Source organism: Fundulus heteroclitus, chromosome 8 (genome assembly GCF_011125445.2).
Source record: "Fundulus heteroclitus isolate FHET01 chromosome 8, MU-UCD_Fhet_4.1, whole genome shotgun sequence".
Taxonomy (NCBI): Eukaryota; Metazoa; Chordata; class Actinopteri; order Cyprinodontiformes; family Fundulidae; genus Fundulus; species Fundulus heteroclitus.
Genome location: NC_046368.1, coordinates 22,956,948 through 22,976,424, shown reverse-complemented (window position 1 = coordinate 22,976,424; position 19,477 = coordinate 22,956,948). Strand labels below are relative to the sequence as shown.

General features: G+C 41.2%; 1 protein-coding gene across 9 annotated transcripts in view; it reads left to right on the top strand.

Annotated features, from left to right (window-relative positions):
* The window catches only part of dab2ipb (DAB2 interacting protein b), a 238,381-nt gene that overhangs the window by 143,313 nt on the left and 75,591 nt on the right, over nucleotides 1-19,477 (top strand). The window contains exon 1 of one of the 9 annotated variants that reach the window (XM_012866178.3): nucleotides 10,215-10,682. The exons of the other annotated variants lie outside the window; for them this stretch is intronic. The gene's annotated coding sequence lies outside the window, so the exon portion shown is untranslated. Of the gene's footprint in view, nucleotides 1-10,214; nucleotides 10,683-19,477 lie in introns of those variants that run through there. 9 annotated transcript variants of the gene reach the window in all.

Sequence of the window (19,477 nt, the reverse complement as noted above, 5' to 3'; positions counted from 1 at the left end):
TTATCAATACTTGCAGGGATCATCCCCCTCATTCATTTGTGGATCATAATTCAGTTTCTCTCTTTTTTTTATGATTTCTATCACAACGCTTGAGAGAAAAGCGAAGCACCCGTGTAACGCCGGCAATCGGATGCTCAGTTTTCTTGTTCAAGAGAAGAATGCAGCAGTGTTTTCATTATGTTTATTGCAGCAGCGTAATTAGCAACGGGCAGAGCACATCTTCCTCCTTCCTCTGTTTTTGGCTCCCTGCCCCCTCATGCTTCCTCATTTACAATGCATCGGCATGATTTTGTGCCGGAGAAACGTGGCTCTCGGGGTAATAATGTGTTTCACAGGGCAGGTTTTACCTAACACTGTGCATTATTAGCCTCTATCCCACACAGACCCAAATGATGAACCCATCAACAGCCTCTCAGGCTCTAATGCCTCTAATTTGGGGATGATTATAATATCATTATTTCTCTCTGTTGGAGATTGTTTGGAGATGAGATTAATTTTTCAGCGTAATGTTTTATGGAAGTTCCTCAGGAGAGAGTTGTGCTTTTGAAGAGGTGGATGTGTCATGGTGTGTTCTTTGCACTTGTGCACCAAACCTAAAATAAAGTTATTTATTCTTTTACGTTTAGAACTGTTTATCCAAGGGCGAAGAGTATGTTACAGAGCTCCCCACACAGTTTCTAATCAGTAAATTAAAAGGTGGTTACAAATGGAGCAAGCCTAGAAAAGCGACATAAAACCCTGTACAATTATTAGCCCTCCGGTGACAAAGCCATAAATTAAATAAATCTTGTATTGCGGTAATCGCACAATGCAAAATTTAGATAAATCAAAGTTATAATTGGAGTACATTTATTCAATACAGAGTTGGAAAAAAAATCACTTTAAGATCTAATTGCTTTTTTTTAACAATGTCTCCAGTCTCACAATTACTCACTTTATAATTCACCTTTTTTAAATTTCTTAGTGGCTAAAAACCTTTATCTAGCGTATGTGGTGTTCCAAAGAGGCCTATTCCTCTGAACCACATTTCTTAATTGGAAAGACAGGAGAATAATATAATTCAAGTAACACAGATTTGTATGTTGATCTTCATAATACAAGGAAATAGGTAATGATCTGAAGCTGTACAAATCTATAGTCAGCGCAGTAATTAAATAGCGAATATTGCCCATTAAAAGCACTATAAGGTTTTTGCTACATATCGTAACTGGCCTTGACAATAATAGTGGAGGGCACTGGATGTACGCGCAGCCTGGTAAATGTTTATCTCCCTTTAACTATGAGCAATATGTTGAGCAGTGAAGGTCCCTGTCTGAATGTGTGATAGTTTTGTGGATTTTCCTGCTTTGAATAACTCCAGAAACAAATGTGGACCCTGCTTTTCTGGAGACCTGTGTCTTCTGTAAACCTAAAAGGTCCGGGTACGCAGTTTCTTCCTCATCGTCACCACATCGCAGTATGTTTTAGTGCCACTAAGCTGTGTCACACAACCAAAGAAAAGCATTAGAGGCTACCACCTGTTCTCGTTTGTTCGGTTTAAAATGAAAGAACAAAACTACTGTAGGATTTTAAAAAAGTGCACGCAGATGTATGAGTCCTCTCAAAACACACAGAAGCATAACATTTTCTTTGCTTCCTTTAACACTCAGGCTTTTACTGATCTGATATTGAGCCTTTAGCATGTTGTTGTCTTTCTTTGGAGCAGCTAGAGAGGAAGATAACAGGTTGACCTTGATAAAACATTGTGCTTGTTTTTTGCTTTCCCCTTGGGAAATGTCGACATGAAAAACCGCTGCCCAACCCACCATATTCACTGGCTGTCAATTAAGTCTTTTCTTAAGTTATATTTCCAGTTAGAGTGACCATCTCACCTGCCTCACTATGGCTGATGCCAATTATTCAACGGCCCAAAAGCTAAGTCCTCAAACAGGGACTTGTTCTTCCCTCTCCATTCTCATATTGGAGCATTGATTTGTTGAGTTAATTACTCAGTTTGATCATAAACTCACAACTTGAAGTCCTGTTTATTTCTACCCATCACTGACTGGATTAAACTTCAAAAATGTCGTATATTCAAAAACTGTATTAATTCATTAATAAATATGTTCCAGATCAAACCTTTTGAAATCAGGCTCTGTGAAGGTATTATTGCTAATAGTTCCTGTAACTCAATTTGAAAGCTGCTTATCACAAGTTCATAGTCACAGTGGGTGGAAGGATAACAAGCTACTTAGCATCAGTCCAACTCATCAGGTTTAATCGTGATAGTTGTCAAAAGAATATACCATGCCATATGTGGGGAGTGTGTGGACTCTTCACATCCATTAAAATGTATCCACCTGATGTGAAAATGTTCATTTAGAGTTTATTTAAATTGCCAGATTCAGCTACAAGTAACAATGCATGTCTACAAAGGTGGTAGCCAACCCCCATTCAAAGGATTTAATACATTTTCAGCAAACTCTCGAAACGCATTTAATGTCATGACAGTTAATGCTTTGCATTAAACTTTTATATAAATGTTACTAAAAATTCATACTAGCTATAACCAATAAGGGTCAAGGAGAGGCTCTATCTTCAGTGGCCATTGGGCAAGAGGCAGTTTGTGCCCTGGACAGTTTGCCAGTCTGTCACAGGACAATAGAGAGACACACAACCATGCACACACACACACTAACACACACACACACTAACACACATACATCTAAGAGCAATTTGAAGTGACCAATTACCTTAACAAACATGTTTTTGGACAGTGGGAGGAAGCTGGAGTAAAACCCATGCATGCACAGGGGGAACTCCATGCAGAAAGACTCCAGGCCAGGATTTGAACCTAGGACCTTCTGGCTGCAAGGCAACAGTGCTACAAACTGCTCTACTGTGGCGCCCGTTACCTAAATGCTCTTAAGTAAAAGAGTCTGCAAGTAAATAGAAAGTTCAATTGCAACAACACAAATGTTTTTTTTTTGTTGTTGTTTTTTTCACTAACGTAACTTAATCCTTTAATCTTTGTCGTTTTGGACAAAATGGCATCTGTCTAATTCCTTGTTGATTTTCTCAACCTTCAATTTCTCACTATTGGTGCAGAGGAAGATTGATAATCAAAGCTGTGCTATAGGTGATTGACAACAATAAGATAATTAAATACAGCACTCTAAATCTTAATGAGCGATTACTCAACCAATGCATTTCATATTCACTCTTTGTTCGCAGCAAGTCAAAAGCTATTTTAAACAGTATTCGTGGTTTGAAAAAAATGGATTTGACATTATTAAAGATACTCTATGAAAACTCTATGAAATCTGTTGAAAAGTCAGGTCAAAAGTACATTACTTTCCCCTAAATGCAGTCTAATATGAGATTTACATCAAAACGACCCATTTAGGTGATATTGGTCTTTTCCTTCCCCCTGTAGAGTATATAACTACTATGATCCTTTTCACAATCTGCATAATTTGCAACAGAATTACTCCCTGAGGCTATTGTTGTAGGGCTGGCACCTGTGCAGCTGGTGAGGTCTTGTGGGTTTGTTGCTGTTTAACCCTCATAGGACTTCTGTGAGCCCAGACCAAGCATGCCAAGGGTCTTCCCTCTTTCAATCCCTCCATGGGTAATGAGCTATAATGGATAGGACCAGGAGCGTGATAGGAATACAGAGGGCCCCATCAAAGCGGCACTCTGCACATCCTTTAAAAAAATAAAAAAGAGTGCTCAGTAGGCGTGCAAGCACACTCATTTTCTCATTAATCCAACCCTAAACTGGTCAAAGGCTCTTTAGATGGTTGTTACAAGGAAATATTACAGTAGAAACTTAAGTGCTTTGGAAGCATCACTATCCATAGATGAATATAACAAACCTCTGAGTAAGAGCATTGGTAAAATTAGTATTTTTTAAGGGGACTTTTACCAGAGTTCTAATAATAGAGCAGGTTCCACCATATTTGTTCTACAAGAGTTATTTGAGAACTTATTGAAGTGTTTTTTTTAAAACAGATTTCAGATAGAAATTTGCAGCCACTGCAAAAACTGAATTGAAAATAAGTAAAAATTTCTTTAAATTAGCATATTTGTCCTTAATTTGAGCAGATACATAAGATGATATGCCAATCATTTAAACTTGCTGCTCAAATCAAGGACAAATACACTAATTTCAAGAAAATTCTATTTATTTTTAGTCACATTTTTGAAGCGTTAAAGGTGACAGTGTTTCAGTTTAACAAGCCATACACATAGAGAGTCCTAAACATAGAGTTCACACGTCTAAATGATTCAGGGACATTGTTCGGATTGCTTTTGATTTGACCAGAAATATACAAAAATAAATAAATAAAGGAGAGGAGAGGAGAGGAAGGCTGATAGCCAGTAACAGGAGTTACCTGCTTCGGCTATTCAAAATGCTTCAAGAAAATGTTGACCCGGAAGTCAGATTCTCCAAATATCCTGGAACAAAGACAAAGACTCCCCGCTGACTGCATGTCGGAGCTCGCCAAGCAACTTTAAAGTTAGTATCGACTTTGTCTGCCACAGTACTGAACTTGGCTGTTGTAGACCATTTATTAGCAATTCTTGTGATGTTTAATCTCTTTAAACCAGTGATAAATGTAATGATATTAATTGTCTATTTGTGAATATGTTCCTGCTCTTTTCAACAGATAAAGTAGAGAGAAATCAGTTTTTATTCCTGACAGTAGCTAGCACCTAAATGAAAAATTAGTTTTCTGGATTACAACTACAGTAGAACGCTATCAACTACAGGTTTAATGTCAGCCGCAGCTCTGAGCTCTCACGTAAAGCCTGGAAGAGCACCAGAACCTACCATCTCTCATCCCATTGCAAAACTATTAGCATGTCTCAACATCCTCAGCATTCATACGCTTGTTTAGCTAATTCTAACAATCTGATGCAACAAAATAAAAATAAAACAACGTGTATATATGTTGGATACATTTTTGTCACATATAAAAATCTATACTTCAGCAATAGACCATCGATAGATCTTTGGCTGTCAGCTGTTTCAGTCCGCTGTCTACCTAGTAGACCTTTGCATTTGTTTAATGGTATTTAGTTGTTTGGAAACTCACCCAGTCGGAGCCCCGATCAGATGACCAGGCTCGCTAAAAGATTCTGTAGGCTTTGCCAGAGTAATGTTGCATAGAAACATTAACTAACTGGCTGATAAAACAACGATAAACTCATCTGTCTCTTACAAAGGTGTAGGAGACTAATGTCCGCTAATATGATCCGTCCCACGGATATGAACTTATTTCCGCTAGAGTCAGCTAAGATGGATTCCACAGCTCTGAGTATCTCTTCCCTTTTCTACCAACTCACCGCAAAATGATAGCTGTCTACAACAGGTAGGGGAACTATTACGGTTAATAAACTCACAGAAGCGCTCTTCAAAAATTGCAATCCCTCTAAGAGCCCACTAGGTCTCCATGGTGATAAGCGTTAATGCGTTTTCCCCACAGTCATCTTTGTAAAAGGCTCCATTCCATTTTTACCCATTTTTGTAATGTCCTGTTGGTGCTGCTTATCCTTCTTTTTTCAGTACCACAATGAGACTTTAAGTCCGTCTAGGAAAGGCTAACCGACTAAAAGGAGGCGTGGAAACAGCTTCACATGCATAATGGAAGTGGTTTATATGTTGATTGTGTCTCACACACTGTAGGTAAGTAAGATATCCAAGTTAAGTTGTATTCTGCTTGCATTAGTTGTAAATACGCACGTAAATGTAGAAACGTAACCTAAAAAAACCTACTTCTTAAATTTGGCTGAGCGAGTGAAGCAGAGGTGAGGCTCTGCCAGCTACTATCTGCCAATCCATTATGTTTAGAAAAAAAAAAGAAAAAACAAGGCATGAAAATCTCTTTTCCAGTTCCAGCGGTGTGGTCAGCAACATCCAGCAACATCCATACTGTTTTAGGGTGGGAGAAAACCAGCACTGGCTTGGAGTGCTAAATGGGTTTCACGGCCAAACTGGCTCTCCATCGCTAAGGCGGATCCAACTTAGCTCTGAATTAAACTGCTTTTAAAAAACGCCGCGCTGTGACTTTACGTGCTGTTTATATGTCAGCAGGACAGACCTATGAGTCGTGCAATGAAGGGGAAAAGTTATACCTTCTAATAAACCTAAACTCCATGGGATAGCTAGTTTTCAATTAAGGTTTGTGTTTTATGTTTCACTACTTACTGCGTCTTCTCCATACGTTACTTTGTCGAGATCAGACTATAAGAGTAGGCCCAAAAAATGACACATCTGTTTATATGAGAAATGAGTGTATGAATTTAACTATTCTTTAATTAGAATGGTTAGAAAACATCTTTCTAAGATGTTTTGGGGAGAGGCTTAAATGCCTCCTGCTGAAGTCACGGCTACGTTTCACCTCACACACGGCTCTCCTGATGCCTTCATTTACATAATACAAGATTTACATAGTGCAAGATGAGACCCGTAAAACTTTTATTTCCCCTTCATGAGTGACACGGTCTGTTAAACTAAGTGACGTTCTCGTCCCCTATCAGGCCTAAGAAGCGCCTAAGTGCCTGTTCACTGCGCTGAGAATTGGAAATAAAGAGACGGATGCTGCAACAAAAGAGAGGAGCCCAGACAGACGGCGGATAAAAATTTTCGCTGTCACTGGTGTCATTGATGGGTGGGTTGAGTCATGGTCAGGTTTTTAGATTTCTAAATTAACCCCATAAGTTTAATCATTTTATTGGTAATTAAAAATGACCCAATGAGAAAATTCACACTTTAAAACGAAGTGAACCAAAGCCAAACAGTACAGTCCAATTGTTGAAGGCTGATATCACTAAATTAGGCTAAAATTTGATTTCAGCGTTAAATAAGCTTTTGTTTCAACTTACCTTATGATTACAGGTGTAATTATGGCGTTACATCTATGTCTAATTATCATTTCCTCTAAATTGAATGGAAGTTGAGATTAGAGGATTTAAGACTTGAGATTACTTTACCTAATCTTTCTGTGGGTTCTTTGAACATCAAATCTCAATGGGCGTTTGAGAACGAGACTGAGTTTAGCAGCAGCTGCAAGACCTGGAATTGGCCTATTCCAGGTGCAGCAAATTTGGCAGCTAAAAGTGGGCTGGAGGTAAGTGATTGGTTTCTGTGTGGGGAGGATATGGCTTTAGGCTTCACTAATTGGATTAACCGGAAAGGATTTGGCACTAAGATTCTGCGCTAATGATGTAAGAAAGGACAGAGAGAAACCGTAAAACTATATGAATAAGCAGTCTGCCACGGGCGTTATTTTATGAGGAAAGTTTTGGGCAAATAAGACTTTCAGATAAACAAGTAGGTATATCTGAAAAAAAAAAGATTTCCACTCTTATTGCTGTCAGTTGTATGTTTTCCATGTTCAACGAGAACCTTAAAACAAGGTTCCTTAAATAAGCAGAACAATTTAACAGCTGTGGTTCTATATGCTATTTAATGGTTGGAAACTAGACATGTGGCATGTTGCAGAAAGAAAACTGCATGTTTCTTTTTCTTGTTATTGTTGAGAAAATCAATACTTTCAGTGTGGAGACATTGTTAGATTAGGTCATAAAAAAAATAGCCCAAGTGTTGAACATCTCATCGACCTCGATTCAATCCAGTGTTAAAACATGAAACAACTGTAAACCTACCAAGGCCTCACACTTAAATCGACAGGCCAGAAAAGGAGCGCATTAACCACAGTAGCATTCCACATGGCCTTAGTGGAAGAGTATCAAAAAATAAACATTGTTTACACGAAAGCCACACAAAGTCAGGTTTGCATTTGCTACAAGCAATTTATGAGATAAAAAAGGAGAGAAAACCATGTGGAAGAAGGTGTTCTGATTATATGAGACCAACACAAGCTTTTTTTTTTTTAAGATGTAAAGTCCTATTTTTTTTCAATGGCCTGTTAGGAACTAGAATCAGGCAAACCCAGTATTCAAACCAAACAAGTGAGGTGAAGGCAAAAAACAGTATTTAATAATAAAACAGGGACAGGCAAGGCTCAATGGTCAAAATGGCAGTCCAAAATCCGGTACACAAAAGGCAGTCCAAAATAGGCAGAGGTACAAACAGGGCAAAGCAAGCTCGGATAACCATGGGACAGAATCAAGTCGGTAAACCGGTAAATCAGTCAGACAGGGCAGGAAAAACAGATCAGGGAACAGGCTGGCTCAGAATCAAAAGCAATCGGGTTTGCATCTACAGGTCAAACAAGAAAGGAACGCTGGAACAAAACTCACCGTGGCTCGTTAATGATCTGGCGGAGAACTAAAGACTGAGGCAGAACTATATAGTGAAGTGCACAGGTGAAATGGAGTGAAAACTAATTACCGGGAAACAGCTGGAACTAATCAGAGGCAGGGAAGTGACTGACAGTGAACTGAACTGATAGGTTGGTGACTGCTGACAGGGGAGTGAGCTGGCAGGTGAACAGAACTGAGCTAAAAGATTACAAAACCCTAACAGATAGTATAACACAAAGAACAAAATCAAACCACAACAAAACTCAAACTATTCCATGATTCAAAACTAAGACAGAACCTAAAATCATGACATGGCCTAGTCAAAGTCCAGACCAAAAACCTAATTGAGAATATCTGACAAGGCCTGGAAAAAAAAGGTTTTCCAGCACTCTTTATCTAGTTTGACTGAGATCAAGGTATTTTAGATTGGACAAAAGCTTCATTCTCAAGATGAGGAAAGCCAGAAATAAACACCAAAAGACTTACAGGTGCAGTAAAAGTTGGTCCAACAAAGGAATTTAATACTTTAAAACACAATAAAATGTATTTTTGTAGCCTCCATGTTTTTTTTCTGTGAAAGGACTAAGGTGGCACTGAAGTCAATCCCTGTTGTCAGATCACTGATTCACCAAGACCTGTGTTAACATAAACCTGCATTTTGCTCAAGAGTGTCTGTGTAGCTAATTTGACTCGGGGGATTAAAGCCAAAACCACACAGAGGTCACATATGTGCCTGTGCCTGTAAAAGTCATCACAAGCCATCCATGTGTTAAAATTGTTTGATTTTGCAATACTTGTGTCACGCTCAACGTCTACTACCTTATTTGGTTCCACAATGCTGGCTTGGACTTTCAAGGCTCACTGGAGCAGCTTGATCGATCGTTTGTGAATGCCTAGCGGCGGCTCAGAGAGGTTCCTTGCTTTTACGGGTTTAGGGTAGAACTGTTTTGTGAATGGAGCCTATTGACTCAGAATGCAAATGCTTGAAAACCATGTATTCCTTTCCTTCCGATTCACAACAACACGTTGCTCTTCTGTTGTGTAAAATCCCAACACGGTAAAGTTTGCGATCGTAATGCGACACGATGACTTGAATTTCGGCAGAGGATTTTGAAATGTAGGGTCGCTGTTGTTTTTTTTTTTTTTTTTTCCTCTTCTTTAAAAAGGAAACAGGTGTCCATCGTGTTTTTCCCCCGATTTGCTCATTTTACACCAGTGGTGTGCCAGCCAGCGACGGCTGCTGCTGTTCCTATGATAAAAATGGGAAAGTATGCGTTTTTTGGTCCACGCGCGTCCTGTCATGAGGTCACACGAGTCACGCAGGGATCTGTGAGTATGCGTCTTGTGTTGGGGGGGAAATGAAGAAGTAGGGGTGATGTCATATTTGATGACATCACTTCCAATGCTCAGGGAGTACGAGAGGAACAGCCCTCAGCTGCTTTGTTCTTATCAGCACGCCCTGCCCTGCCGTTAATCCTCCCAACGCCAGCCCCGCCAGACCTAAACTTCTAGAAATAGAATGAAGCTTACCCCTAATTTCTCTGCCAGTCCACCGGTCCAGTCTCTGTGGCTGCGGCTGACCTCATTGGCTAAGTTACTTTACCAGAGCATTCAGTGATGTGTTCACTGGTCTCTCAGCTGATCTGTTCATATTATGGGCTGGTTGGCAGGGCGCACAAATCTCCCTCCCCCTTCCGAAGGCAGCACTGACAACAGCAGCGAGGAAATAATACGCACACACTCTCTTGCTCTGCCACAACAGACAGGGGGTCAAACTAGGCTGCACTACACACACATGTGACCCCCCCACCCCATCCCAACCCAACCCCCCAAACACACTAGCAAGCAGTGGCTCCTCCCTTTGCAAACAGAAAGAGATGGGAGGTGCAGTTAATCACTGAGAGTAAGTGGATAGGCTTTAGCAGGACGTGCTCAGAGTGGGGGGAGGCAGGGAGGGACAGATCCTGTCCATTTTCTCCAAATAAGTATGGGAGGTACGTACGGATTCCTGTAGCCGAGTGAGGCAAAATAATGGGAGGGAGATAAAGGGCATGCGTCTCGTTCTGGGTCCGACACAGGAACCGGGGTATGCTCAGCACAGGGTTAAGGAAGGGAGGGTGGGAGAAAGCAGAGGAGGAGAGGGAGAGCTTTGTGGTGCTGTTTCTCCACCCCTCGCCTTAAAGGAGCAGCAAAGAGGAAAGAGAGATACAGTCAGTCAGAGGGAGAGGAGAGAATCACAACTAAATTCGGGAGGAAGGAGGACTTCATCAAAAAAAAAAAAATAGGGGGGGCAAAATGGAGCTCTGAAATCTCATTCTTCCCTCGTCTTTCTCTGGCTTTTCTTTTCTCAACCCCCCACTTCTGGCTCAGCCTGCTCATTTTTCTCTCTCTCTCTCCCTGCGAGCGCTATGAGACTCTGACCATGCCTGGTGAGTGTTATCCAGCTCTTCCCATGTCATGCCTTGTCATCCTTTTGCGAGATGAGATCGCTTCATGCGAACGCGCGTTCCGCCGAACAGGGAGGCGAATGCATACGGCTCGCCGAAAACTGTTTCCAATCCCTCTGAATCTGTGTGCGGGTGATGCTCCAGCTGTGCTGTGCTCCTCTGTCACTAAACGGCGTCCTGACCACACACACACACACACAGACACACACGCCGGGGCATCCTTTCTGTTCAGGAGGCTTTGTTATTATGTAACTGCATATAGTTTGCATCCGTGTTAAGACAGAGCGGTAATTGCGACAGTTTTGACAGAGGCCATAAAAAGGCATTGTGCGTTCTTTGATCCGTTTCACTGGCTCGCCCGTGAGCGCGGCGCTCAAATGTGGGAACGTCACATGAAGCCCTGCCTGTGTGACAGAGGGGCAGCCAGCTAACACAAATCAGATGACTGGGCCACATTGTGAGGTCAGCTGCTGGTTCTGGCCAACCGTTTCGGATCCAAGTAGATCAGGGGTGAAGAGAGGCAATGATTGAACTCCATTGTTCGTGGCTCTTAATCATGATGCTGTGACGCTTCGCCGAGCGACGCTCCGGCGGTGAAGTCGTTCCCCTTTCTCTCTCAGACAGGTTATGTCATCTCAACATCTTGCTGCTTGGTCATGTCCTCTGGAAATTGCGTTCATTTCTTAAGAAAGTATCGTTGGGTTAATTGAAACCAAACATCGCATCAACCAAATGGATGGTTTATAGTATACGGAGGGATATTGAACAGCATCACTTGATGGTGAGAGGAAGTTTTCCTCGTAGGCCATTTAATGCATGCCACTCAGATGTTGACAGTGGTGACAGTAATCTAATTGCAGTAAAAACCCGTTGTATGAGATGCTCGCATGCATGAAATTACTCACCAGTCGCTCGTCATGTTTAATTGATTCGAGACCGTTTCCCTGGATTTATTTGATTAGCAAAACATCGTAGCAATACATTTGATCTTTCCGAGATTAGAAATGTCCTTTTTCTTTGAGCTCCAGGAAAGATTTGAATTTAATTATACAGCAGCTTTTCTCCAAATCTGGATTTTGTTTTCTCCCCAATAGAGAACAATTTTCCAAAAGATTTGCAGTTTGTACGTTCAATTTGAGTCAACCTAACAACAAAAATGGTCAACAAAAAAAGACAACAGTACTATCTTTGACGCTATGCTTTAGACTTCCTGATTCCCTAAGGGCTGGTTTCGTTTAGGTCAGTATGAATTAATTCTATTGACAAAATTAGAGCTCAAAACCACATACCAAAGTCCATTTTTTCCCCCCACAAACAAATTCTGTTTATATATAAGTGATATATAGCACCAATTGTAGACATCTGCCTTCTCAGGTCACTTCATAAATCAAGTCCAAATACACTGAGCCGAATTCAGTTCATATCAATCATCACCATACAACCAAACTCAGACCCAATCACACAAAGTTAACAATTTTTTCCAAATTTGAAGACAAGTGAGTCAAGTGTAGCTCATATAGTTGAAACCAATTGTTCATTTTTTTATTCACAATGTTTAATGTAGGTTGCATCGATCCCTCATCCTAAGCCAGCATGTAGCAACAGCGCAAAGGAACCGCTCCAAATTTAACAGGAAGAAGCATCCAGCCAAACATGGCTGACAAAAAAAGAAGCTGTCATCTGTTATGGTGAGGTTTGGGAATACGGGAAAGAGACAGAAAACACACAAAGGGACTGAGTCAGGTGTATGTTTCGTTTATGAGAAGAAGAAGACAAGTTCTTTCCACGGTCCGAAAACACGACTGTCAGGTTAATTGGTTAATCCCTATATCGTGTGAGTGCATGCATGGTTGTTTGTTCTGTGTGTCTCTATGCTGCCCTTGCCATGGACCTGCGACCTAAAAAGAACAAGGTTATAGGTAGCAATATAGGTAGCAAAGGTTATAGGTAGCAAAGTATAGAGGCACTGAGCTGGAAGTGCATTTCCTGAAAAATTCAACAATTAAAAAACAAAGAGCGTATACATACAGTAGTTAGTATCAGGAACAGCTCCACCATTGTTTTTATTTTCCAAAGGACAGAGACGCAGCTAAAAACAGAAGAGCTGAACCAGGAATCCTCCCATGGTGGGAAAGGAGCAGAGTGTCTTTTCTTTCTTTGAGTGTTTAAAACATATAAAGAATGGCTGCACAGATTGTACAAGTGGGTAAATTCTCCTTCCATTTTTCTAGAGAACAGCTGAGTTAATCAGATTTGGAAGGGGAGACATTCTTGTCCCCTAGAGAAAAGCTATTCTCTGCTTTGAAAAAAAGGCCGTAATGGCTGTCTGATGGTTGATAATTTGTGTGCTTGTTTGCCACAGCATGCCGTTGCTGTAGGTTCCAGAGCTCAGCTGGTGGCATCGTGTTCTTGAGGCTTACGGAAAGCAATAAAGGAAACGGGCCAAATCCAACGCATCACCATGAAAGGCTTTTCCGAGCGCCAAATGCACGGAGCGCATGGCTGGTTTCGCAGTAACATCAGGAGCTCTTTTGTTTTTCTTTCTCCACATAGCCAGGGGCGGTGGATCGGTCTGTATGCATGAGCTGATGTTACTGTACATGCTGATGTCTGTTCACGTGTTGTGTCCAAAGGGTCTGGCTTTGTGTGGAGCGCGCATGTTTGCCTCGTTAACAAGTAGACGCACAATGACAGAGTCGTCTCTGCAGCTTTAGTGGGCGTGCGTATGGGGCAGAGGGTGAGACGGCGGGTTCCAGTGTGGTACAAGGACAGGAGAGACTAGGCGATGAGGGAAGAAGACTGAAGCAAAACCAACAGTCGGCAATTGTTTATGCTCTAGTACTTTCTGCACTTGTTAATTCTGGGTGACTAAACCTTTTATGGACCTTCCAGACAGTTTCTTCTCACTTCAGCAGTGACCACGGGCGGATCTGGATGTTTATGAGCTCGCATAGACTTTATGCGTTGCGTGTTACGCAAGAACGAACGCAGCGCTGCGTTGTAATCTGTCCTCCCTATATTGCTTTCCCATCTGTTCTCATCATTATCGGGCGGTTTGTGTCTCTGTGTAAGCGCTCTGTCCCGCCGCGGATCATCTCTCTGATGTACATTGATTTACCGAGAGCTGATGAAGTGGAGCGAAGGATTTGATCAGATGCAGGGACGAGGGAGGGAGGGAGGGGGATGAGAGGCTGCCGGGGGGTTTGATGGACAGATAGGTCCACTTCTGGCTTAGGGAGGGCGCAGTTCAACACTTAGCCTGCACCGAAGGAGTCATCCAGTGAAAACTCGTTTCATATCAGTGATATGTGAGCGAACGTGTAAGGTGAAACTGACCACAGCGCTCTTTGTTGTGGAAGTGGTTACTGAGGGGAACAGAGGCACAGTCAGCATTTATTTCAGCACCAGCGAGGCGAAGGTTAAGTCAGAGGAAGTACCAAACGCGGAAGAGGCTGTTCAAAAGAGAGCAGGAGGTCCTGAAGGCATTCTGTTGTTGATCGAGGTTGCCACAGCAGAGAAGCGACACGCCGGCAGTGGCTGCTTGTTTCACTCTCGACATTTCGTGCCTTCACGAAGTTTTGGTTGTTTCAAACCTCTCATATATTTTGAGCATGAAAAAGGACATCAATGCATACCCACCCTGGAGAGGTTTCATCAAAATGCTGAGAGAGGGAATGGACCTGCACTGCAAAAATAGAACTAAAAATAAGTAACATTTTCTGAAAATGAGTGTATATGTCCTTGATTTGAGCAGGTAAATAAGGTGATCTGCCAATAGAATAACATTTTTGCACTTAAAATAGGAACAATTCATCTCCATCATCTTATTTGAAGTGCAGGATGTCTAATTATCTTAATTTAGGGGTCAAAATACTCATTCCGTTGGCAGATGATCTTAATGCCAGATGATTTACCTGCTCAAATCATTTTTGCTTATTTGTAGATCCGTTTTTGCAGTGTGGAGGTGACACCAGCAGATAACCGCAAACGAGGAACACGTTAGAGCAAAGTTGCGTCATGTCTTCCACTGATATCAACATTTCCATATCATTTTCATGTCATTTTCATGTCATTTTCATGTCATTTCCATGTCGTTTTCATATCTGTTAATATCTGCTAACGTATCATGTACGTTAGCAGATATTAACAGTATTAATACAACAGGCTGGCTCAACCAAGTTATCTCACATAGAAACATGTAGGATATTCAACTAAAATAAAAACATACTGCCATTTGATATCATTTGATATGCCTGATATGAAGGTTTTATGTTTGAGTATTGTGTATTATTGTGTATTAAAAATGTTACGGTCAGCTAAAACAGAGAGTGTTCTGGTTATGGTTCTGGCTAGCTGTTCTGGTTCTTAAGGAGAAATATGCATTGGCAAAAATGTCCTATCGGCAGGTTAGAGCTTTACAAAAAACAAGAGATTAGAAATTGTGCACAAATTTATTACTTGTGTATCTCTAATTAGATTAGTCAGTTTCATTTGCAATCACTTACGCAGTGGTATACTCTGGATTTAACCATTAAACAAGAGGATGAGAGCTATTTGTTTCTGATTCAAAGCAAATAATCCAAACATGCAGTGTATTGAAATGAAAAAGAACATCAGGCCTTGTTTTGAAACCGGTTTAAGCTTTAAAATCCATCATGCCCAAATGTGAGAAAGCTGGTAACAACCCCCACTTCATGAATGAAAGGTGTTCGAGGCGAACCTCATGTTTGTAACATTATTTTAGGTCTGCCTGGGAGACGAGGAAATAGGAACACATGGTCAAGATGGACTGGAGCTGTCCATACTTGAGTAACTAGCTTGCTCCGTCTTGCCCTGCAGGCCACTGTGGATTCAGATGAAACGTCTGCAGAGGAAAGCTCTCCACGCTCACTCCTTACCACCCATTCTTCATCTCTGCCGTCTTTAGCTGTTTTTATCCAAATCAACACAGCAAAGTCGACGTCACTGCCTAATTTCTGCTACGTTTGTCCGGCCGTATCTTTAAATGAAATGAAGGCCAAAGGATGAAAAACAGGGCAGGTCTAGTGGCTCCCACTTGTTTCTCTTCATGTGTCTTCTGGAAAAGCGGACTGATGAATAGTCTCCACAGATTGCCTTCTGATGAAGCTCTAACTTCGGACGACTGGCTTTATAATCGCATACGTCTGGATCTGGATGTCAGTATTTCTTTTGTAATTTAAACACGCTACATCTTGAATGTGAGAAGTAGAGACTGTGCGACGGCATTATCTGCTGTTTACTCAGGATGGGGAGCTGCTGCTGGAGATACAATCTTCAGATGGCAGGAGTCTGCCTTATTGCAGAAAATTAAACAACAATACTAATGTTCTGATTGTACGCCAAATTATCATCATTATTCAATATTCAATGAATCCTTTCTATTGCTCTTTTTATTAAAGGTGTGGCTTATGTAGCTTAACGACACGTGTCCTGTAACATTGAAATGTCATGTCTAGAAATGCACTCATTAAATGTTTTAATCATCAATATCTATTTTAGTATATTCCTAGACAATTTCTCTTTAAAACTACTATTAACTATAAGTAAATGTTCGTGTTTTACTCTCTAAAAGAACAAAACAGATATAGGGTTACATTTTATGCCATATTTAGCATTTAGTTATAGCGATTAGCGAAGTTAGCCTTAAGAACTGTAAACGTCTGTCTCTGTGTGTATTCAACAGAACACGCAGATCTATACATGCACTCTCAGATTGTCCAATATTTCCAATACTTCTAAATCCAACAGGTTCAATGACAGAATGAGGTAAACAAAGCAACCAAAAGCGTAAACCCACCAAGCTTGCTGTAATAAATGCAGACTCACTGCTACCTGCTGAACTCTCACTTCCTGTTTAGTCTGAATAAGCCACACTGTTTCCTGTCTGGCTTCACATCCTTCTTGTTCCATATTTTAATGATCACCACACCAATTTTAAAATGAGTCAACGTCAAATATTGTTCCTTCAGTAACCTTTTTTTTTTTTTACCTGTTAATGGAAAGATGCATTCACTGACCATGAAAAAATCAGGATCTTGACATTTCCAAGCAACTTACCGGTCATGCTAGTCGAGCTGGTAAAAGGGAAAATCAGGCATTTCTGGTCAGACCTGTTTTACTTTTTTCTTTTTTTTGACATTTCTCTACTTATGTCTGTGTTTTCTTGAAAAGCTTCGTTTCCTTGTGCTTTTGAACCTTGGTTTCATTTTCTGTTCAGTAGGAAATAGACAAAAAGGGTCAGATTAGACAATTATTTGAAAAAGAAAAATTGTTGAGCAGTTTTATACAGCTTCGTTTTTTTTCTTGGCACTCTCGATTACAAAGATTCTACACAGTTTTTTTTGTTGTTGTTGCTTTTTTTTTTCACGCAGCAGCTGGAAAACCCTCACATTTTTAAACCGTTGCTTTGATTCAGAGTAATTGCTTTCAACTTCTGTCCTGCTAGCAGCAACTATTGTGTAACAACAGGCTTATTCTTTGACAGAAAATATTGTGCTTATCCAAATTCACTGAGCTATTCTTTGTGGTTGGCAAACATTTTAAATACCCCTAAAAGTTGGCTAGTCTCTAAGGCAGCGCAATGTGTTCAATTGCAATTGGATCTACATTATCCATGTGTATAATATTGCTATTTTAGAGCTCTGCTTTGATGGAATATTTAGATAATTGTATTTCAGGGCTGGATGCCTAAACCCGATCTAGGTCTCAGTGATCGGGATGCTAAAGCTGGCTTAGATTGGTAAGGGACAACATGATGACACTTATCATAGTATTCAACAATAATATCTGAATTTCATGTTTTATGAATATAATACACCCCTACCTCAGACAAATCTTCAAATGCAGTGCGCTTTCATTACTGTGTGGATACGCCCGAAGTAAAGTCATTTTACTGTGCAGCGTTTAACCTCTCTCTGTTTATGCCATGCATTCACGGCACTCAGAAAGCTAGATTCTCTCGCACTGAGACGTGTCCAAAACACTTTGTTTGCAGTCTTGGGCACAGCTTATGAGTCGGACATTTGGACCTTTTTGATGGAAATAGGGTTTTGCTTTTTTTTCTAATAAGGCCTTAACATTTGTCATTGTGGCACATGGTATGTTGCTGCAGCTGCTCGTTCCCAATCGTGGCTCTAAAATGGAAAGTTCCCCCTCATTTGAGTAAAAGTTGTAACATCCAGCCTTATCTGATCGCTACGCAGTCCTTCCCAACGAGCTCTCTGCTTCCTGTTTACGCAGTGCCTTTTTAGATCGGCCGTCCTTCTGAATCTGAGAGTTTCGGTTCTCAAACTACTTTTTGAAGTTGAAAGTCTTGGATACGTATTCTTGTTCAGCCTGTCTCTCCGCTGCCCTCAAGCCAACATCTCCTGGTCCAACACGTGCCACGCTTTCTTTGTCCGTCGCCCACCTCTCTGCCACGCAGACCTGCGGGAGCCTGTCTGGAATGTTGTGTATCTACCCATTATGTTTCTGCTGGTTCCTCCCTGTTTTCCTGTGCCTCCCTGTAGGCAGGTGGTGCTGCACGAAGCAGGTTGGCGGTTTAGCGGAGGAGAAAAAATCTCAGCTGTGAGGCCTCTGAGATGCTGGCAAACAGTTGAATGAATCTTATCTCACTTCATGGCCCCACGGTCTTGCTGTCAACAATTGTAGACTGGCTCTTTTCTTATTTTTTTTCCCATTCTCACACACAACATCTTGTCCATTTCGACTGAATACTGTAAAAATATCGAAGCCACACAACTCACTGAGCACAGAGAAACATTGTTCAGAATAATCTTTGTTTTTCCTTTTTCCTTTTTTTTTCCAGCCGTTCTTGTTGTGATTGCAAATACAATTGAAAGTGTAAAACAGGCTCGCTCAGCCCCTGAACTCCCAGCAAACTCATGATGTGGGATATTATCGCAGCCCCAACCGGAGGAATGAGGAAATCCCCCCTCAGTGTTTAGTCTCCGAGCTTTGCCTTGACTTTGCAGTTAACCTTTACCCAGCCATTCACCACAGCAGCGTGGCGTGCACGCCTGTTGACTCTAGATAAGACCAACCAAGCGGCATCTTAAATCCAATGCAGCGGACAAACAAATATATTGAACTTGCAACAGAATTTGTTTGCGATTTAAGAAAAAAAATTATGTTAAAGAAATAGTATTCTCCTCCAAAGTACTTTAGTCACTTCAGCAAGGGGATGTGTGAACGCCTACAGCAGCCGTACCGGCTATTATGACTAAACTAGTTTTATATGATAATCTTAGAATAGCCCTTTTTGATGAGACAGCAACATTGCACCGCTATCATACCGTTGCATATCTGCAAATATATGGAACTTTAAGCAATCAACGCTTGTAAAGTGCCTTGAAAAAGTATTTGTCACCTTTTGGCGTTTTACCTGTTTTGTTACGTTCCAGTCGGTTCCGTTGCGACAGATTACCTTCAAAAGTCACATGACTAGTGAAAGGAGGCCCACCTGTGTGCACTTTGGGACGGAGGTTCACCTTCCAGCAGGTCGATGAGCAAGCGACACTTGAGGTGTTTTAAGGGGAAACATTTAGATGTGCTGAAATGGCCTAGTCAAAGTCCGGACATTAATCCAATTTAGAATCTGCGGTTAGACTTGTTCACAAGAGAAAAGCATCCCATTTAAAGGAGCTGGAGCCATTTTGCCTTGAGGAATGGGTAGAAATCCCAGGGGCCAGATGTGGCGAGCTAAGAGGGAACAATCCAAAGCCACTCGTAGCTGGAATGGCTGCAAAAGGTGGCTC